This window comes from Neofelis nebulosa, chromosome 15 (genome assembly GCF_028018385.1).
Source record: "Neofelis nebulosa isolate mNeoNeb1 chromosome 15, mNeoNeb1.pri, whole genome shotgun sequence".
In the NCBI taxonomy this organism is placed as follows: domain Eukaryota; kingdom Metazoa; phylum Chordata; class Mammalia; order Carnivora; family Felidae; genus Neofelis; species Neofelis nebulosa.
This window is the reverse complement of record NC_080796.1, coordinates 30511590-30534980: the sequence shown is the minus strand read 5'-3', so window position 1 is coordinate 30534980 and position 23391 is coordinate 30511590. Positions and strand designations below refer to the sequence as shown.

The 23391-nt window shown below is 37.9% G+C and overlaps 1 long non-coding RNA gene across 1 annotated transcript in view; it reads left to right on the top strand.

Moving 5' to 3' along the window:
* The window catches only part of LOC131495862 (uncharacterized), an 83686-nt gene that overhangs the window by 2535 nt on the left and 57760 nt on the right, over window positions 1-23391 (top strand). Inside the window, exons 2-4 of the long non-coding RNA XR_009254165.1 lie at window positions 8179-8355; window positions 18328-18436; window positions 19432-22227. This is a non-coding gene — a long non-coding RNA (uncharacterized LOC131495862). The remainder of the gene's footprint in view (window positions 1-8178; window positions 8356-18327; window positions 18437-19431; window positions 22228-23391) is intronic.

Here is a 23391-nt window from a genome sequence, read left to right as displayed (position 1 = left end):
GTCCTGCTCACTCACCACCACATAAGCATGAAATATTTTTTTTTTAATTTTTTTTAATCTTTATTTATTTTTGAGAGAGAGAGAGAGACAGAGTGCAAGCGGGGGAGGAACAGAGACACAGGGAGACACAGAATCCGAAGCAGGCTCTAGGCTCCCAGCTGTCAGCACAGAGCCCAACACAGGGCTCAAACCCATGAACCACGAGATCATGCCCTGAGCTGAAGTTGGATGCTTAACCGACTGAGCCACCCAGGCGCCCCATGAAATATTTTTGTCTTTAACCTTGGCTTAAACACATTTCATAAGGATGTATTTAAGTGTGAACATTTTTTATATTAATTGTGCTGGGTACCTCCAAGTTGCTGACATTCATAAGATTCTTATTTGTCTTCAGCTATGGAAAAATTTCCTCTATTATATTTTTGGATAAATTCTTGACCTTTTAAAAATCACACTGATTACATTTATGCCCTTTTCTATTACTTCTCCATATTTTTTTCATTCTTCTCCTAATTCACTTCTCTGCTTTTTTGCTCTATATTTTGGGATACTTATCTAACTAGATGGATCACTGGTAAATTCTACCCAACATTTAAGGAAGAAATTATACCAATTCTCTACCATCTCCTTCAGAGAATAGAAGCAGAAGGAATGTTACCTACCTCATTCTATTTGGCCAACATAACCCTAATTCCAAAATCAAAGACATTATAAGAAAAGAAAACTGTAATATTCCTCACGAATATAGATGGAAAAATCCTCAACAAAATACTAGAAAATTGAATTAAACAATGTATAAAAAAGAATTATATACCAAGAACAAGTGGGATTTATCCCAAGTATGTAAGGCTGTTTCAATATTTAAAAATGAAGTAATGTAATCTATCATATCAAGAGTCTAAAGAATAAAAATCACATGATCGTATCAATAAATGCAGAAAAAACATTTGGCAAAATCCAATACCCATTTGTGATCAAAAATGCTCAGTAAACTAGAAATAGAGGGGAACTTTCTCAACTTGATAAAGAATATCTATGGGGCGCCTGGGTGGCTCGGTCGGTTAAGCGTCCAACTTTGGCTCAGGTCATGATCTCACGGTCCGTGAGTTCGAGCCCCATGTCGGGCTCTGTGCTGACCGCTCAGAGCCTGGAGCCTGTTTCAGATTCTGTGTCTCCCTCTCTCTCTGCCTCTCCCCTGTTCATGCTCTGTCTCTCTCTGTGTCAAAAATAAATAAACGTTAAAAAAAATTAAAAAAAAAAAAAGATTATCTACAGAAACCCCTACAGTTAACATCATACTTAATGGTGATAAACTTCAATATCAGAAACAAGGTAAAGAAGTTCCCTCTCAGCACTGCTTTTAAACATTGTAATGGGATTCCTAATTAATGTAATAAGACAAGAAAAAGAAATAACAGATATAAGTTGGAAAGGAAGAAATAAAACTGTCTTTGTTTGCAGAGAACATGATTGTCCATGTAGAAAATCAGAAGGAATCAATAAGGAAAAAAAAAACCCTAGAATTAATTAAGTGCTTACCAGAAGGTTTTAGGATACACAGTTAATATTAAAAAGTCAATCACTTTTCAGTATACTAGCAATTAACAAGTGGAATCTGAAATTAAAAACAATACTATTTTTATCAGCATTCCCCAAAATGAAATACTTAGGTATAAATCTAACAAAAGCTGGACAAGATCTTTATGAGGAAAACTACAAAACTCTGATGAATGAAATCAGAGAAGAATTAAATAAACTGAACTAATGGAGAGATATTCAGTATTGTCAAGATGTCACTTCTTTCCAACTTGATGTATAAATTCAATATAATCCATATCAAAATCCCAGCAAATTATCTTGTGGAAATGGATAAATTGATTCTAAAATTTATAGAGAGGCAAAAAGCTCAGAATAGCAAACACAATATTGAAGGAGAGGAATAAATTCAGAAGACTCACACTAGCCAACTTTAGAATTTACTATACAGCTACAGCAGTCAAGACAGTGTGGTATTGGTAAAAGAATAGACAAATAGATCAATGCAACAGAATAGAGTCAATGAATACATGCAAGTAGATATAGTTAGATGATGTTTGGCAAAAGCGTAAAAGCAATATAGTAAAATGTAGTCTTTCCAATAAATGGTGCTGGACCACCTGGATATCCACAGGCCAAAAAAAAAAAAAAAGAATCTAGACACGGACCTTATACTATTCACAAAAATTAACTCAGAATAGACCAGAGACCTAAATGCAAAAAACAAAACTAAAAAACTAGAAAATAATAGGAGAAAACATTGATCACCTTGGGTATGGCAAGGAATTTTTGGATATGACACCCAAGGCATGATCCATGAAAGAAATAATTGGTAAGCTGGACTCCATTAAAATTAAAAACTTGACTTCTGTGAAAGACAGTATCATGGGAATGAGAAGACAAACCACAGCCTGGGAGAAAATATTTGCAAAAGACATGTCTGATAAAGGATTGTTATCTGAAATGTGCAAGGAACTCTTTAAACTCAACAATAAGAAAACTAGCAACTGGATTAAAAAATGGCCAGAGACTTTAACAGACACCTCACCTAAGAAGATATGCAGATAGCAAATAAGTATATGAAAAAAAATGCTCCACATCATATATTATTAGGGAAATGAAAATTAAAACAACCAGATACCATGACATATCTATGAAAATGGCTAAAATCCACAACACTAACAATACCAAATGCTGATGAGGATACAGAGCAACCGAAACTCTCATGTACTGCTTGTGAGTTCAAAATGGTACAATCACTTTAGAAGTCAGTTTGGCAGTCTTTTATAAAACTAAACACTGTCTTACCGTATGATCCAGCAATCCTGCTCATCGGTATTTATTCAAAGGAGTTAAAAAATTATGTCCACACAAAAATGTTGTGCACAGATGTTTGCAGCATCTTTATTCAGTGCCAAAATTTGGAAGCAGCAAACATGTTCTTCAGTAGATGAATGGGTAAATAAACTGTGGTACATCTAGACAATTGATATTACTCAGTGGCAAAAAGAAACAACCTATCAAGCCATGAAAAGACACGAAGGAAACTTAAATGATATTACTAAGTGAAAGAAGCCAATCTGAAAAGGCTATATACTGCATGGAAACCATATGACATCCTGAAAAAGGCAAAGTTACAGAGACATGAAAAGATCAGTGGTTGCCAGGGGTTTGGGGGCAGGGAGGAAGGGATGAATAGGCGCGGCAGTGAAAATACTCTGTATGATACTATTCTGATAGATATATGTCATTATACGTTTGTCTAGACCCAGAGAATGTACAACATCGAGAGTGAACCCTGATGTAAACTATGGACTTTGGGTGATTATGCTGTGTCAGTGTAGGTTTATCAGTTATAACATATGTATCACTTTAGTGGGAGATAATGGGGGAGGCTATATATTTGTGGGGGCTGGGAGTATATGGGAACTCTCTGAACTTAAAATTGCTCTTAAAACATTGTCTTTATTTAAAAATTATGCTAATTCTAAGAAGCCAGCCTCAGAAGACCAATATTGTATGATTCCACTTATATGAAATGTTCAGAATAAGCAAATCTGCAGACAGAACGTAGGGGAGGGATTGCCTAGGGCTGGCAGAATAGTAGGTTTAGGGAGATGGAAAAAGAGTACACAGCTTCTACTCGGTAATGAAAACATTGTAAAATTGATTGCGGTGATGTTTGCACCAACTCTCTAAAAGCCACTTACTTGTATACTTCAAAAAATAAGATTGGGTCAGGAGGCAGTATTGAACAGGGTTTAAGAACATAGACTTTGGAATTAGCCTGACCTGAGTTTACTGATTTTACTACGTACTGGTTGTGTGACTTCTCACACAGTTCTCTCTGAATCTCCACTTCCACATCTGGAAAATACAAATAAAGTCATCATACACACACACACACACACACACACACACACACACACACACACACCTCAAAGAGTCTGGACAGTATCCTGAGGAACCAGGGCAGGGGAAGCCAAAGGTTCCCACCCTCTCCTCTGCAGCAGCACTCACCTCACTGACTGGGCGCCATGGCAAAGAGGCAGCTCCCTGTTGCCACCCTTGCCACAGGGAGGGAAGACAGATCAAATTCAGTGAGACACCAACTGATTGTCACCTTCTCTTGGCCCTTCCTTTCTCTGTGAATTTGGTCAATACCAGACCCATGTCCATAAAGACCCTTCCTCAGATTTGAAATATGGATAGGGGGTGAAAGAGAGCAAGAAATGAACTCTAAAAATCTCTCACCATCATGATGCTATAGCAAAGGTCCCAGGTGCACTGCAGACAAAGATTGGACATTTATCAAGTAAAAACTGCAGGCTAGGATGAATTACTTCATTGGATGTGGAAATTACAAGTGGTACTTAAATGCTAGCTGCTTTTGGCACAGACAAAGTGGATTAATCATTATGGTGTAATATAAAGTCCAGATGAAACAAAGTCAGCCCAGCAATTTTAGCTGGAGAGGACAGTGTAAACACTACAAAAACAACCAGGCAAAAAAATATAAACTGTGGAGAGCAGCCATTTCCAAAGCCACTCAGGAACCAGTTTTCCAAGAGAATGTTTTATCTCAAGCCAAGTGGACCTAAGATTAAAACCCTAAGATTAAAGCCTCTTGTATCTACTCATCCGTGGTTATCAATAAAGGACCACTCATCCAAGGGAAAAGTATCCCAACTCATTTTTTTTTTTTACTTACTTCATTCTGATCTATAATTGACTCTTACTGTGAAGACAACAAGGAAGCCGTGACTAATATTTTGTCAGGAAGCAAATCCACCCTACATATCAGTACAAAACTAGAACTAGCCATCGGGGGTGGCTGGTTCTAAGCAAGATGATAATGATGACATAGAGTCGTGAAATGTCCAAGCTAAAGGGAAAATAAGAATATTAAACATGATGTGACAATACAATGATTATAGCAAACATTTATTAAGAACTTAATATGTCCAGGAAATATTTAATAATTCACATGTTTTAACTCATTGAACCCCAAGCATACCCCTATAAGATAGGTACAACCAATATTCCCATTATTTAGGGGTGGTTAGGTGGCCCCATCAGTTAAGAGCCTTACTCCTCATTTGGCTCAGGTCATGATCTCACAGCTGATGGGGCTGACCCCACGTCAAGTTCTGCACTGACTGCATGAAGCTTGCTTGGGATTCTCTCTCTCCTTTTCTCTCTGCCCTGTCCCCACTCATTCATTCATCTCTCTCTCTCTCTCTCTCTCTCTCTCTCTCTCTCTCTCTCTCTCTTAAAAGAAATGAACAAACTTAAAAAATATTCCCATTATTCATAAGATAAAACCGAGGATAGAGACCAACTCTCTCATTGGGCACTTCTGAAAACTGAGGCCAAAGGTAGTGAGAAAACTTGCATGTAGTTATTGAAGTTTGTTGTATTTCCTTCAAACATCCTTCATCATTCTTTACCTTCTTCCTCTTCACTCCATTTCAGGTGCTCAGTTCACTCTCTCTTTTTTTTTAAATAAAGAAACCCATTTTCAGGAAAAAATCCTATATTAGCCGTTTACCCCATAGTTGTCAAGGTCACTGCCATCCAAATGATGCTGATGTCAAATCCAATGTTTAGTTCTCCATCTTCCTCTTATTTGTCCCATCAGCAGCAATTGACATAATCGATCTCTCTCTCCCTTCCTCCTTGGAAATCTTTTCTTCTTTTGGTTTCTGGTACACTATTCTCTCTTAAATTTCCTTCTACCTCAGTGGTTGCTACTTCAATGTCTCTTTTATTGGTTCCTTCTCTTTTCCCTGACTCTAAGCCTGGGACTTAGTTGTTGGACCTCTTCTCTTCCATAACTATACCCACTCCCTTGGTGATTCCTTCTAGTCACATGGCTTTAAATGTGATTACTGAATTTATATGTTCAGTCATGACTTTGTCACAGAAGCCCAGACATATGTATTCTACTTGACACATATATCTACTTGACATCCCCACTTGGATTTCTAAGTGACATCTCAAACACTAACCGAAACCAAAGGTGTGATTTCTCCTGATCAATCCTGCTTTGCCCAGTCTTCCCTACACCCATAAATGGCAACTCGACCCTTCCAGTTGCTTAAGTCAAGAATCTTGAAATCATCCTGATTCCTCTCTTTATCTCATATTCATTTGAACAAATTCTGTGGCTCTACTATCAACTACACCTACAATTCAATGCCTTCTTGCCATCTCCATAACTATTGCACTGGTCTGGTCCAAGTCTCTATCATCTTGCCTGGATTGTCCTAATAGTATCCTAATTGCTCAGGTTTTCCAACTCTGTCCCACTGCAGTAGCTAGAGGGCTCTTTTAAAAGTATAAGTTAAAAATCCTCCAATAGCTTCGTATGTCACTCAGGGAAATGACCAAATTCCTTCACTGGTTCATAGGCTCTATGTGCTTTGCAAGTGTTTTAACCCCACCCAAATATCTCTCTGACCTCTCTCTCTTACTTATAACTTCCTTTAGGCCATTTGTTTTTTGTATCTTTGTTGTTCTTGAATTGAGCCGTATGCCTACCTCAGGGTCTTTGCATGTGCTATTTTTCAGTCTGGAACACTTTTCTCCAGATATATGCATGACTGGCATCATTCTTACTTTATTTAATTTTTGCTGTGCTCAAAACTCACTTTATTAGAGAAGCCATCTACTACAAATAACAAGACAGCATTTCTGTATTCCTGATACTCTATATCTTGATTTAAGCCTTAGCAATTATGATACTTGATTATTATATGTTTAGTTATTTATTATTGGTCTCTCCCAATTAATTATGAGCCACATGAACTCAGAGATTTTGGTTTTTTTGTTCACAACCCCCAGCACCTCAAACAATGCTTGACACTATTGAGTGAATTAATTAATTAAATCAGATTGTTACCTATTGTGGGCCTACTGACAATTAAGACTTATCTCTCATTGGAGAAACAAAGGTATCTATCCTATCAAAGAACTTCAAGACTTAGATATGGTGATGGTGAATGTATCCATGAAATTATTCTTCATGAGGTCCCTGACTCTGTCTTCTTATGGATTTATCCTGATAACTATTTCTTTAAGAATTCATTTAAAATTTAAAATTAATGATAAAAGAATGACTATATTGCTTTAGTTTGGACAGGGCTCTTTCAGGCCTTAAAATAAGTTGATCATAATGGCCATTGGCTTGACTAGACTTTGTGCCACCTGTTTGCTATAGGAAGTCTTTCCCCTTCACAAACCTTGGGGCAAAGCATGAAGAACTGGGAGAATAATGGCCACAACTATCCTCTGGGAACAGACTTAAGGGCTATGTCACTTCCTTTAAAAAACACACCACACATACCCACTGCTAATATAAATACAATAGCCATGAGTCTGACTGCCATGGAGACCCAGCTGCACCACAAATCTCATGCCAGATGAACAGAAGGTTAAAGGAAGGAATCTGCTGAAAAGCCCAAGAGTTTGGTTTGCTTACAGAATATTTTTTATAACCTTTGCCCATTCAGCAATTGTGGTGTCACTGTTTTGTTTCTATCCTTACTCCACAACATAGTACAGGGTCAAGTGTCCATCAGTGACTTATCTTACCCTTCTTGTTTTTTTGGTGTTTAATGTGGTTGTGCTTGATTAGGATAAACAGAAAAGAAGATTTGAATGAGTTCCTGTTTCAAAGGAAAGGGGGAACCCTGGTGATGCCCCACCCATATCCCCTTCATCTATTCTGAAGGTCACCTGCCAGTGGTTCCCACACACTCTGGTGGATTCCTGTGACTCTCCTCCTGAGAGCATTGTCTAGTTTCAAGAGTAAGCTTCACCATATTCTCTTATGCTCTAAAGACTGGAGCAGACCAAAAATGCTGAGAGCCAACACTCTAGGAGCTGCCCTCAACCAATGAAGATGGGAGTAAGTGATGAAGAATTCAGCTTTTCATTCACTCACAGGGACAGTTCTCAGATGTATTACATCCATTTTCTTATAACATCCCCAGAAGTATTAAGCCCCAGTCACCCACAATTCATTAACTCACAGTTTATTGGCTTTACCCCTTCTGTGTTTAATTTTCCTATTCCCATAATGTTCTTCATAGAATCACTTCCCAAATAAATTACTTGTGCTGAAATTTCTTTTCTCAGATTCTGATTTTGGGGAATCCAAACTGAGATGGGCATATTTTGCTACCTGAAATGGCCTGGACCTATATTTGCTCTTAAGCAGAGCAAGAATTTGGAGTACAGAATTTCTGGCAGCTGCTGCCGCCACCTAGAAATTGTTATTGAACAACATGAAGCAATATGGCAAGGCTGAAACTGGTAATGTATCTTATCATTTGGATAATAATAAAATTACTTGTCACTTAGTAAATACCAAAGAAATAATACTTCATTTCTTCACTTACTTTATTGACTTAAGTATATGTAAATTATCAAAGTGAATAACATAGTAATGCATGTTATTGTTTGTATGATAATCAGATTCATTGTTTGTTATAGGGTACTTTTAAGAATTAATGGTCATCTATTGAATTTTATAAACATATTCAGGAATGAGGAAGTTTTAGAAAAAAGCACTCCAGAAATCTGCATAAAGATTCCTTTGAGGGGCACCTGGCTGACTCAGTCAGTAGAGCATATGACTCTTGAACTTGGGGTTTTGAGTTCAGGCCCCCCATTGGGTGTGGAGATTACTTAAAAACAAAATCTTACTATATGCTAAGAACTTGGATGTAAATTTAAAAAAAATAAATTAAATTTTAAAAATCTTAAAAAAATAAAAGATTCCTTTGAATCTTTGTTAAGTACTGGCTACACATGAAAAGAGTGAAATTGCACAAACTGTTCAAAGAATACTGGGAAGGGAGGGTCAACTTGCATAGAGATGAAGGTTTTCAAACTTGATCATCCATGGTGGAGAATCTTTGGAGATCACCTGGGACATTTAGTAGGGATTCTTGAGAGGTCACACTTTAGAAGTAGGACACAATTCCTGGAGTGAAAACTATTTTAGCACTACTTAGAAAAGCTTAAAAATAGTCCTCAGGAAGATTACTTTGATTTGAGAGTGATGTAAGTGTCTATGAATACAAAACCCAACCCTCTTTAAAAGAACAACAAAATCCAGACACTCAAGAATATAAGATTTACAATGTACAATTGTGCAATGTGCAATGTACAATTCACAGACCCAATAAGTTTTTCTTTTGCTAGTTATAAGAAGGAGGAAAATGTGATCTCTAACCAGGAAAAAGGACAATAGAAACAGATCCAGAAATTACAGAAATGCTAGAAGTAACAGATGATAGATGACTGTTATTAATATTGTGTTCAAGTATATAAAGACATGAACATGTGAGAAAAGAGATGGAAGATATAAAAAATAAGTTAGAATGAACTTCAGGAGTAGAAAAATTAAGTATTTGAAATGAAAAAATCCACTGGATAGGATGAACAACAAATTTCACACTGCAGAAGAAAAGACTAATGACTTTGAAAAGATATAGCAATAGCATCTATCCAAAATGAAGCAGAGAGAACAATAACTTTAAAAAACGAACAAAAGTTCAGTGACCTCTGAGACAGTATCAGGAATTCCAAGATACATGTAACCTGAATCCCAGAATAAGGAGAGAGAAAGGAAGGGAAAGCAAATATGTTGGAAGAATCAATGGCAGAAACAGTTCCAAATTTGATGAAGACTATAAACCCACAAATCCAAGAAGCTCAAAGCACCTCACATAAGATTTCACACACACATAGTAATACCCACATTTGGAGTGACATAAAGCACATTATAAAATTCTGCAAACCAGTGATAAAGAAAAATATTTTAGCAGCTGCCAAAGAAAAATGATAGTCTGTACAGAGAAACAAAGTTAAGAATTATTCATACCTGTGGTCAGAAACTATGTAAACCAGAAAGAAAAATGAACCAAAATCTTTAAAATACTAAAAGAGGAAGTGCCCAGAGTGGCTCAGTTGGTTGAGTGTCCAACTCGATTTCAGCTCAGGTCATGATCCCAGGGTCATGGGATGGAGCCCCGCATCAGGCTCCACACTGAGCATGGAAGCTTGCGTGAGTTTGAGCCCTGAGCTGGGCTCTGTGCTGACAGCTCAGAGCTTGAAGCCTGCTTCAGATTCTGTGTCTCCCTCTCTCTCTGACTTCCCCCACTAATACTTTGTCTCTGTCTCTCTCTGAAAAATACACATTAAAAAATTACTTAAATGAATAAATAAATAATGAAAAATAAAATACTGAAGGAGGAAAAATATTGTCAACCTAGAAATCCATATGTAACTAAAATATTCTTCAGAATATGGTCATTTTTTTAAGACAACAGCTGTGACAATTCATCATCAAGAGGACTACATTACAAGAAAGTTAGAAAAAAAGTTGCTCAAATAGGAGACAGTGACACAAGATGAAAACATGGATTTATTTAAAAGAATTAAGAGTAATCAGCAATAATAAATATGTAGATAAACATAAAAGATTATTTTCTCATTTTAAAATTTCTTTAAAATATAATTAACCTTTTACAGTAATAATAATAATAATAATGTTTTCTTTGCTTTATAACAGATGTATAAATAAAGCAAATGACATTAATGGCATAAAAGAAAAGAGGAGGAAGTGGAAACATAATGCAAATGTCTTATATGTCAACTGATATAATATTATTGAAGGTAGTTTGGATAAATTAAATATGTATGTTATAAACCCTAGAGCAACCAGTTTTTCTTTTAAGTATAGGTAATAAAATAGTAAATAAACATAGAACTGATAGGCTAAAATTGATAAAATAGAGATAAAATGAATGCTACAACATAATGAACTAAACCAAAAAAAAAAAAAAGGCAGAGAGAAGATAGATAGATAGATAGCAGATAGAATGAGTAGAAAAAAAGAACAAAATTATAGGTTTAAATCCGAATATATTGAATATTACATTAAATATAAATGACCCACATATTTCAATTAAAAGACAAATTCTCAGATTAATAAAAAAGCAAGATCCAACCATACACTATCTATAAGAAACCCATTTTACATGTAAAGACACAGATACCTTAAAGGAATATGATGGAAGATTTAACACAAACAACAAAAAAATAGATCAATTGGATATTAGCAAAATTAAATCTTTTTGCTTCAAAAGACACCATCCAAAATGTGAAAAGACAATCCTCAGCATGAGACAAATATTTTTAAATCAGGACTCTTATAAGGGACTTGTGTTTAGGCTATATAAAGCATCACAGCTCAATAAAAAAAGATTACCTATTTTTAAAATGGGAAAGGATCTGAATAGACATTTCTCCAAAGAAGATACACAAATGGTCAATAAGCACATGAAAAGATGCTCAACATCATTAGCCATCAGTGAAGTGCAAATCAAAACCACAGTGAGATACTACTTCACACCCATTAGCATAGCTAGAATAAAAAAGACAATAGAAAGTTGATAAAAGTATGGAGAAATTAGAACCTTTATACACTGCTCGTGGAAATGTAAAATGGTGCATCCACTTTGGAAAACAATCTGGAAATTCCTCAAAATGTTAAACATGGAATTATTGTGTGACTCAGCAATTCTACTCCTATGTATATATCCAAGAGAAATAACAATGTGTATCCACATAAAAACTTGTACATAAATATTCATAATATTATTCACAATAGCCAAAACAACTCAAATATCCATGAACAAATGAATGGATAAATAAAATGTGGTAAATCCATATAGTAGAATATTATTTAATTATTAGATGGAAAAAATACTGATATAATCTGCAATATGAATGAACCTTGAAAATATTATGCTAAAGGAGGCAGACACAAAAGGCTACATATTGTATTATCCCATTTCTTTTTTTAAGTTTACTTTTATTTATTTTGAGAAAGATACAGAGAACAAGCGGGGGAGCAACAGAGAGAGAAGGAGACAGAGAAACCCCAAGCAGGCCCCACACCATCAGCACAGAGCCTGACATGGGGCTCGATCTCATGAACTATGAGATCGTGACCTGAGCTGAAATCAAGAGTCAGAGCTTAACTAATTGAGCCACCCAGGTGCCCCTGTATTATTCCATTTCTATGAAATGTTCAGAAGAGGAAAGTCTATAATAGAGACAAAAGTAGATTAGTGGTTCCAAGGTCTGGGTGAATAGGGAAAATGGGATGACTGCTAAAGGATGTATAGTTTCTTTTTTTTTTAACATTTATTTATTTTTGAGACAGAGAGAGACAGAGCATGAATGGGGGAGGGTCAGAGAGAGAGAGGGAGACACAGAATCTGAAACAGGCTCCAGGCTCTGCACTGTCAGCACAGAGCCCGACGCAGGGCTTGAACTCACGGACTGTGAGATCATGACCTGAGCCGAAGTCGGACACTCAACTGACTGAGCCACCCAGGCACCCCTATAGTTTCTTTTTAAGGTGATGAAAATGTTCTAAAATTGGTTGTGGTGATGGTTGCACAGCTATGAATATGCTAACAATATTGAATTGCACACTTTAAAAAGAGTTAATTGTATGTTATGCGAATTATATCTCAATAAAGCTGTTATAAAAATAGTAAAATGATGGAAAAGTTATGCCGTGCAAAAACTAAAGAAAAGCTGAAGTAGACTTTGGAACAAAAATATTACCAGGGATAATGGGGAGCATTTTATGATGATGGAGTCAATTTACCATGCAGATATAACAGCTCAAATGCACCCAAAAATAGACCTCCAAATATATGAAGCGAAAGTTGACCAAACTAAAAGTGAAATAAGAAAATCCATAAATATGGTTGGAGATTTCAATTTTTATCTCTCAGTAATTGACACAGAAACTATATAAAAAATCAACAAAGATATCAAAGTCCTGAGCAAATTTGTCAACCAACTTGGCCTAATCAAGATCAATAGAATACTCCACCTAACAGCAAAATATACATTCTTTTCTAGTGTTCCTGGAACATTCACTAAAATAAGCCATTTTCTGGGGCATAAAATAAATCTCAATAAATTAAAAAATATATAAATAAAAAATCATGGTCTCTGTCTATAATAAGAATTAAATCAGAAATGAGAAAAAAAAAAGTATCTGGATATTTGGAAATTAAATAAGCATTTCTAAAGAACCCATGGGTCAGAAAAGACATCACAAGAGAATTTAGAAAACATTTAGAACTGAATAACAATGAAAATGCAACATGTTAAAATTAGAGAGACATAGCTAAAACACTTAGCTGTTTAGTGCGTAAATCACTCTTAAAGGGAAGTTCATAGCTTTAAAAGCTTATATTTAAAAAGACGAAAGAAGGGGCGCCTGGGTGGCTCAGTTGGTTAAGCGTCTGATTCTGGATCTCTTGGTTCATGAGATCTAGCCCGAGTTGAGCTTTGTGCTGACAGTGGGGAGCCTGTTTGGGATTCTGTCTCTGCCTCTCTCTCTGCCCCTCCCTAACTTGTGTGCATGCTCTGGAAAGAAAGAAAGAAAAGGATTAAAATTAATTATTTAACCTTCCAATGTAAAAATCTAGATAAAGAAGAGTAAATTGAAATGTTATAGAAAATAATAAAAATGATTTAAAAAATCAATAAGATCAGGGGCGCCTGGGTAGTGCAGTCGGTTAAGCGTCCGACTTCAGCCAGGTCACGATCTCGCGGTCCGTGAGTTTGAGCCCCGCGTCAGGCTCTGGGCTGATGGCTCGGAGCCTGGAGCCTGTTTCCGATTCTGTGTCTCCCTCTCTCTGCACCTCCCCTGTTCATGCTCTGTCTCTCTCTGTCCCAAAAATAAATTAAAAACGTTGAAAAAAAAATTAAAAAAAAAAAAAAATCAATAAGATCAAAAGCAATTTATTTAATTAATAAAATTGATAAACCTTTAGTCAGAATTATTAAGATTAAAAAAACAGAGAAATCACAAATTACTAACATCAATAATAGGAAGAGACATCACTGCACATCCTTCAGATATTAAAAAGATAATAAGAAAAAACTTTTTAGAAGGAAATATAGGCAAACATCTTCGTGGCCTTCAGATAGTCAAAGATTTCTTAGTTCAAAAAAAAAAAAAAAGGATAAACCCTAAATGAAATAATGATAAATTGGAGTTTATCAAAATAAAAAAACTTCTGCTCTTTCAAAGACCCTTTTAAGAAAATTAAAAGACAAGCCACAGGGGAAAAAAAAAAAAAAAAAGACAAGCCACAAACAGGGAAGACAGTATTTACAGTACACATATCTGACATAAGACTTATATCCAGAATATACAAGGAACTCTCCAGAATATAGAGAACTCTTGATCAATCAGTACACAAACACAAACAACACAAGAATGCTCAATAAGTGCATGAAAAAATGGGGCACCTGGGTGGCACAGTTGGTTAAGCATCTGACTTCAGCTCAGGTCATGATCTCATGGTCCATGGGTTTGAGCCCCACATCAGGCTCTGTGCTGACAGCTGCTCTGTGCTGGAGCCTGCTTCAAATTCTGTGTCGGCCTAGCTCTCTGCCCCTCCCCCACTCACACTCTGTCTTTCAAAAATGAATAAATGTTAAAAAAAATTAAAAAATAATAAGTCCATGAAAAAATGATTAACATGAATAATAAATAGGGAAATTCTAATTATCCCTAAATTCTAATTATATAATTTTATACCATTTGGATCTCTTTTTCTTTATTATCATGCATCATTTATTGAATACATCATCTTTTGCCTATTGTGTGTAATGCTACCTCTATTATATATGAACTTGCCATATATGTGAACATCTGTTTCTGAGATCTATTTGTCTATCCCTGTGCCAACACCACATATTCTTAGTTACTATAGCTTAATAATTAGTATTATATTTGGTAGGGCAACTGTCCCTCTCCAGCAGAAATAAACAAATCCTCTCTGAGGAAGCAGATTTTACAACTGTTAAGGAGCAAAAATTCAACTGAGAAAAAATTTAAAGATATAATTGGTTTATTAATTTATGAATTGAACATTATCCCATCTAACAAGCAGAGGGGAGCTCTGGGGAGCTGTACCAAATGGAAGGATTTCATAGACAGAAATAGGGCAGAACAAATTAGCAAAAGAAAAGAAAGGATTGTTTCCAGCAAGGTCACCTTCTTGTAGGGGGTAGGACAGGGAGTTTTATTAAATGGATTACCTCATCTTTTGGGGGTAGGTAAACAGGATCCATGTGACAGATTACCTCATTGCTGCTGACCAGAAAATTCCTGACTGACTGGTTAAGGCTATATTTCTTGGGGAGGTTGAAACTGCAATTGGATTAGATATTAAGCCCCACTTGGTGACTTTGTCCAGCATAACTGACTCCATTCTGGGCTTGTGGTTTTCTATTTTAACACAAACCTCAAAGAAATCCCATAGTTAAGGTTGTATGTTCCATGCACTCACCAAATGTTACTGCACATAGAGAAAATACACAACCATAAATGAGATTCAACAAAAATAGCAAACCACAGAATCAGACCTGCAAAAACTGATATTATAATTATCAGATACCAAATATATAATAAAAAATAAATATGTATAAATCCATATAAAGGAATAGAATTAGAAAAAAGAATTCTGAAAAGAATCTACAGCAGTGAAAATTATAATAACTGAAAGTAGGATCTGGATAGATTGATTTAACATTTTATTAAACACAGTTAAAGAAACAATTAGTGATTTGGAAGTTAAAGCTGAAGAAATTACACATAATGTGGGACAGAGACAAGGCAAAGGGAAATATGGCAAAGAGATTCAGAAACAAGGAAAGAAGAGTTAACAGATCCAGCTTACATATAATCTGAGTTCTAAAAAGAAATAACCATGGGGGACACACAATATTAAAAGACATAATGACTGAGTGTTTTCAAGAAGGGATTAAGAACACCAAACCTTAAACCAAGGAAATTCCCCAAAGCAACAAACACCATAAGTAAAAAGAAATACACATGAGTGACAAATTAAAAACAATGAAAACACAGAGAAGAGAAAAGAAGCAGCCAGAAAGGAAAAAAAAAAAAAAAAGAGAGAGAGAGAGAGAGAGAGAGAGAGCAGGGCATCTACAATGACTAATAGCTGACTTCTCAGAAACAACAGTGGAACCCAAAAGAACTGAAAACACATTTTCAGAGTACTGTAAGAAAATAACTTTCAACCTAGAATTCTATACAGTTAATCCTCAGAAAACATGAGTTTGAACTGCACGTGTCCACTTACATATGGATTTTTTACAGTCCAATACTATAAATGTATTTTCTCTTCCTTATGGTTTTCTTTACGATCTTTTCTTCTCTCTGGCTTCCTTTATTGTAAGAATACAGTGTATAATGCATATAACATACGTAATATGTGTTAATCAGCTATGTTATCGGTAAGGCTTCTGGTCAACAGTAGACTATTAGTAAAGTTTTGGGAGAGTCAAAAGTTATACCCAGATTTGCAACTGTCAGCACCCCTAACTCCTGTGTTTTTCAAGGGTCAACTGTATTCAGTGATAGAATCATTCAAAAGTAAAGGCAAAATAAAGATATATTCAGACACAAGCCCAAAATAGTTTACTATCAACACATCTTCACAAAAGAACTTCTAATGAAGGTATATCACATCAGAAGGAAGATATGTGATGTATGAAAATGGAAAGCATAAATATTGACTATGTACAATGGCAAAATTAATGTCTAATTGGTGAGGCTACATATCAAGAGAGGATAGCATATTGCTTAGGGAGGGTGATGATTGGCTTGAAACATTTGAAGACTCATATGGTTCTGAAGAAGAGTAAAATTATTTAACATGTCAATGCATGTTAAAATTTCTAGGATAATCATTAAAGGGATAGGATAGAAATAGCTGTAAATGTTAGCTTTTATCCTCATTATTATTGTTATTATAGTTGCAATTATTATGTTCTTATAGAAAAAAAAGGAAAGAAAGAGAAGGGGGGGAGAAAAAGAGAAGGAAAGGATTCTATAGTCAAATCAGTTTTTCTTAACCAAAACAGATTTATTTCCTGCTTGATTTCTCTAAGTTTTTTCTCAGCTAATGGGCATTCTAAATCCCCAGATAGACTGTAGAGGGTGTGCAGAATTTTGTTTATTTGACATCAGAACCTTTAGCTCATTAAACATTTATTAATATATTGAGAAACTTGCAGGTTAGAGAATACCTTTTAAACTGAATGTGAATCTCCTACAGCTTGATTTGCTTGTTTAAGGGATTAATATAACCATGTGGGCTTGAAGAGACTAACAGACTAGATTAACAAGGTCAATCTCAGAAAGACCTCAGGTCTGAGAAAAGAAGACAGTAATGAAGAGTTGAAAATACTTTTGTCCAATGATACCACGAAGGAGGGGACATATTGCAAGTTATTAAACTGGAAGAAAAAAATTAAAGCACCACCTAGCAAATAGGTTGGAAAGCTTCTGCTATAAGGCTGGTGGAACATCTGGGAACACTGCCAAGTAATTTTGGGGAAGAGACTTGGCACTAATTGTGGCCTTGTGTTCTTTGTGAAAGAAGAAAAAGATTATTTTATAAGTCATAATACACTACCTAGAAGCCAAATTGCCAGTTAAAATTCTATTTGCAGGCAGGTGTAAGGTTTCAATATAGCTTTCACCTAACATCATAGAATACTGCCTCTTTGTAATCAAATAGGATGCCAACTATCGTTTCAGCTCCATTTTTGATGTTTCAAATGTTCAGAAAAATAGCAGGTTAGGAATGTCTGTAATTATAATGGAATCTTATGTGTCTGCTCTAAATGCAGCTGTTTGGTTTATACAGTCCAGAGGAAATAAATCATCAAATATAGAAAGGTGCTTTTGCTCTTATCAGCTCAATTAATTATTTCCTCTGGAAGTTAACATTTTATTTATTTTATTTTTTTAATGTTTATTTGTTTTTGAGAGAGAGAGAGAGAGAGAGAGAGAGAGAGAGAGAGAGAGAGGAGGAGGGGCAGAGAGAGAGGGAGACACAGAATCTGAAGCAGGCTCCAGGCTCTGAGCTGTCCACACACAGCCCGACACAGGGCTCAAACTCAGGAACAGTGAAATAATGACCTGAGCTGAAGTGAGATACTTAACCAACTGAGCCACCCAGGCACCCCTAGAAGTTAACATTTTTTAAATGGATCCAAACAAAGAGAAAGGGGAAGGTATTTGGTGGCTAGCTTTTAAAATTCTATGCTGTTTAGTATCTTTTTAAAAAAAAGTCTGTGATACTTAAGTTGCCACTGATGTAATATAATCCCATTGATGCTTTTATGTAACTATACATACACTAGGCTTGTTTTCTCTGAAGACTTAAAGAAATTTGGAGGCATCAATCTTCACATTCCTCATGGTGGAAGGCTTAAAGAGCAAGCCACATCTGAGCTGGCCTTGAAAACTCTGGTAAGTGGAAAGAAGAGATGCCTTTCACCCCATTCTCCACAACTGGAATGCCCTTGGCACTTTTTTCTCTTGCTCTCCAAGTCCTAACAGGCTCAGGGCCTGCCACCACCATGAAGCCTCCCTTGATGTCTCTGGTCCATCTTAATATCTTTTCTTTCTCTGAAGGAAAAGCGGGTATCTCTTGTTCTCTTCATGGTAGCACTCAAATCCTACTGCTGTTCATTGTGCCCTCATTATTAATTATATGACCTACTCCTCTAAACAGAGAGATTCTTCCAGGCACAGCCAGTTCTTCTATTCCTTCTTCTAAGTCTGTTTATTTATTTTACAGAGATTTATTATATTTAGAAAGAGTGTGGGCACTTGTGGGGTGGGGGTGGGGGTGTGTGGAAAGGGAGGGGGAGAGAGAGAATCCCGGGGCTGGAACTCACAAACTCTGAGATCCTAACCTGAGCGGAAATCAAGAGTTGGACGGTTAACCAGCAGAACCACCCAGGCCCCCAGGGTATAGCTCTTATATTTCTGATTCTTGTTCAGTTCAGTGCTGGGGTTACAGTCGGTGGCCCATAAATACTTGTTAATAAAGTGACTAATGAAAGACCTAGAGAAGTCAACTGCTTAGGAAACAATTATTCTGGCTGCTCCCTGACAGCAGGGAGGTTCGGGGTGGTCTGCGGTTTGGGAAGGACTTGTATGTTACTATTCTTGCCATCCATTTTGAAAGAGTTCAAGGGAACACACTACTCCAGGGAGCGCTGGTTTCTGGTCTGTGCTTATGATCCGGTTGGACCAAAAGCAAACTGAAGGGCCTTTCCCAGAGAGTCACAGCCCTCTCTGTGACAAGGAACTGCTGTGGACAGCTGAGGGAGGACGGGGGTCGGGGCAGGAAGTGGAGCTGGAGCCACAGTTCTATTTTTCAGTCCTCCTTTGTCCTTTAGCCACCACACCTTGCTGCCCGGTTTGTTCTTCCAACCCCAACACCCCCTTCCTTGTAGGCTTGTATCTTAAAGGACTGCTTCAAGGGGAGGATTTTGAAAAGTACGTTGGGGACTTGTAAGTTCCTCCCCCAAGCAAAGTCAGCAGGAGGCATGTTGACGATGGCTGTTTGCTCTCAACACGCGGAGAGTTTGCAGAAAACTGGAGGTCAGACCCCTGCCTCTTCTTGGGCTCCGGAGGCCTCGTGCGGCCAGGACAGATGCAGCGGGCCTAGCGACTATTGCAAGCCCGCATCGGACCGGGCAGAGCTAGGGGAACACAGCCTTGCTCCCTGCCGCTTCGGCCGGTGACGCGTGGGTGAGAAGCCCCGTGTGCAGTGCGGATGGCGCAGGGTCTGCGCTGAAGACGCACGGAGCAGGCTCCTTGAATGCGATGCCCACTGAGGCGGCGCAGGACCCACCGCCGCATCAACTGCTGATCTATTTCAGTGGTGGCGTTTCCGCAGGAATGGGAAATTATTTATTCTCAGATCCTTAGCTGGTTTCCTTTTACATAACTTCTGCGTCTTTCAATTATGTTCACTTTGGGGGAGCCCTAGGGCTCTCCTAAACCATACAGGTGTGGAATTTTAATAAAACACGATTTATTAAAATCCGAGCTCACAAAATTGGTAAATTATGGAGATGGATTATTTTTACCGAAAAAGGATTTTGTGATCAAATTCAGGTTCCCTTTTGTTAATCCCTAATTCTCCTAGTGCGTATAATAACATCACATTGTGGATTTCTTCAGAAGTAATCCATGTGCCCAGCTACAGTACATCATGGCAGGTAAAACCCTGTTATTTGACTTCAACAGGACCTAGATTTGAGACCAGGCTCTGACACTTACTTGCTGTGCGTTTGAATAAATTTATTATCCTGTCAAAAATACAAATTAAAATTGTTGCAAGTGTTAAATGAGATAGCATAGCTCAAACACTTAGCATACAGTAAGAGCTCCCTATTTTAGTGAGCAATTCTTTGTCTTCTTATCAGAGTATTCATAAAGGTCGGTTGACCCACATCTGGTTTAAATGCAACTTTTTTTGTATCTTTTGTGTAAGAGTTAGATCTACCTTTGTTGCTGTGACTTACTTCTGTGACCATTCTGCCAGTTTCCTGTCCTGCCCAGTGGTTTGGGTTCTATGGCCTTGGATTTCCCCAAAGGCCAAAGTCCTCCCATCACAGAAGTGGGTGGAAAAAGAGCTACTCCCATATCATACTGCCTGTAGGCTGAGAGTCTGCATAATTAGATGGGTTTCTCTCTAAAATAATGCTTCTCAAAGCATAGCCAATGAACCCCTTTATCATAATATTAGGAGTGTTTATTAAATTGCAGATTCCTAGGGTCCTACCTCACAGCTTTTGAAATAGAATCTTTTGTGGAGGTTCTAGGGTAAGAATCTTCATTGTAATAAGCACCCAGCTTATTCTGATGCTAACCAAATAAAATTGTAGAACTGCTCCAGTGCAGTCCTCAAGTTTGCCTGATTATGGAATGGCCTAGGGATATTTAATAAAAATAGAGGTTCCTGGGCCCCACCCCACAATTTCTAGGAAGGAGCCTGAGGATGTGTATTTTTAAAATATTTTTTAATGCTTATTTATTTTTGAGAGACAGAGAGAGAGACAGAGAGAGCTCAGGTAGGGGAGGGGCAGAGAGAGAGGGAGACACAGAATCCTAAGTGGGCTCCAGGCTCCGAGCTGTCAGCACAGAGCCAGATACCGGGCTCGAACCCACAAACCTTGAGATTATGACCTAAGCAAGGTCCGACGCTTAACCAACTGAGCCACCCAGGTGCCCAGAGGATATTTTTTAATAAGTGCCCTCAGGTGATTCTGATGATCTGGCAAATGCAGGAAATGCTGCTCTAGAATGACTGGCCAGTGGCACCTTTGGTGGTAGTGGTGGTAGCAGGAAAGGGATGGGAGCAGTGATCAGGGACGGGATGATGGTTTGAATGATCCAGAGAGTGACTTAGGTCAAGAGCTGAGCCCCCGCTGTAAGGGTTCATCTTTGCTTTTTACTTTTTTTTTTTTTAATGTTTATTCATTCTTGAGAGAGAGACAGAGTGTAAGTGGGGGAGGGGCAGAGAGAGCGGGAGACACAGAACCCAAAGCAGGATCCAGTCTCCGAGCCGTCAGCACAGAGCCCAATGTGGGGCTTGAACTCACAAACTGTGAGATCATGACCTGAGCTGAGGTCGGACGCCCAATCGACTGAGCCACCCAGGCGCCCCAAGAGCTGAACTCTTAACCAGTAACTGAGCCACCCAGGCGCCCCTCCACATCACCTTTGCCTTTCAGCATCTCCCCCTGTGTGCCAGTCTGTGTCCAGCCGCTCCCACAGTGTTTCAGAAAGCAAAACCGAGTCACTTTGGGGAGATGAAGCAAATGCAAAAGTGAATAGTGAAGCTCCTGGGCAGGAACCAGCAATCTCAGATGAACAACTGTGGGGCTGTGAGTAAATGGAAAGAACAGCTGCTTATCATAACAGCCATCCCTGGTTCTCTCTTACAGCCTGGCTGAAGTTCCCATTGTCACCTTTTTCAGGAATTGCCTCCTTTCCTTAAGACAGTCTGACTAGGTTTGTAACTCAAATGGCTTTCATCAAAACAACACCCTGCACCAGGTGCTGGCCATTCAGTGACCTGTGACTGAGCTGTGCCTTACCTACTGTCTTTCTGGACCTCTGTGCCAGCCTCTGCAGCCAGATTAGTTCTTTCAGAGCTTGCACTGGGTCCTGGCTTCTCCTCAGCAACAGCAGTCCAGGGATGACAGGTGCCATGCTTTCTGCACAAGTCTTCATCTGCGGTGAGTAGAACAGTAATGCTTCAACCTCATATTTTATCGGCAGATATGGCTACCAGGTAAAAAAACCTACTTGTTACAAAGATGCTCTCTTGGGATACTCATCCTCTCTCCATGGTGCTCTCCTTACTCCCAGCAAAGCTGGACAATACTTCTCTTAGTCTGCTGTCTACCCAGTGATGGGAAGGCAGCCTACAATCACAGGAGTCTTCTCTCTCTCCGTCTTCAACTGATGTTCACAAGGTACCTGTTCTGTAATTTTGCCCCCAGTTACTTTGGACCTGGGTCTACCACCTCATGACAATACTGAGTTTTTTCTTTCCCTCTGATAGGGATTATCTGTGATCCCAGTGGGTAATAGAATTTGCAATGAGGAAGACTCTGATACCACCGTAGTCTTCATCTATCTTGTTATATGACATTCTGGCCAGCAAACAATGATGAGGGCTTTATCCGAGGGAGATATTGTAGTGTGTTCAACCAGAGATAAGTAAGATAAAGTCTAGGACAGAAAGAAATTCAAATGAGGAGTACAGCAACATTTCAGTGGATGACCTATCCCAGGGTCAGCCTGGCAATGAAAACATAAGAGTCAGGATATTCAAAATATAAACAATATGGGAGTTCTTTAGTTGTGATATCTGTGTGTATCTATATCTCTATCTACAGAAAACTAAAATATTAATCCGGAAAAAGTGTTGATAATGTGCATTGTATTAAGTGTTGTGTTGTCAACTAATCTAGACCAATTTGTTCATTCACAACTGTTGGGTTCTTTTGGCAAATAACGGTGACCTCTAATGACTAAAGGTAGAGAGAGGAAGGGTCAAGGTCTCATTCCCAATAAACTTGTTACAAAGTGGTACATTACAAGAAAAGCAAATCTCAAACCAAATCCTGCAACACAAATGTGAACATTTATTAGCAAACAGACACAAAGAGTCATGCAATATGCTCTTATTGGCTCCCTCCCTTGGTCACTCTGCCAGTCCCCTTTCATGACAGTTTCACTAGTGACAGATACAGCAGTATTCTCTAGGGAGGATCAGCTAGCCATCCAGTCAGAATCAGACAATAAGTCCTTTGGTAAGAGATGGGACACAGGACCGAATGGGACTTCTAGGCTGGTGCATCCTACGAAGAGATATTAGGCTGCTGCACAAGAGA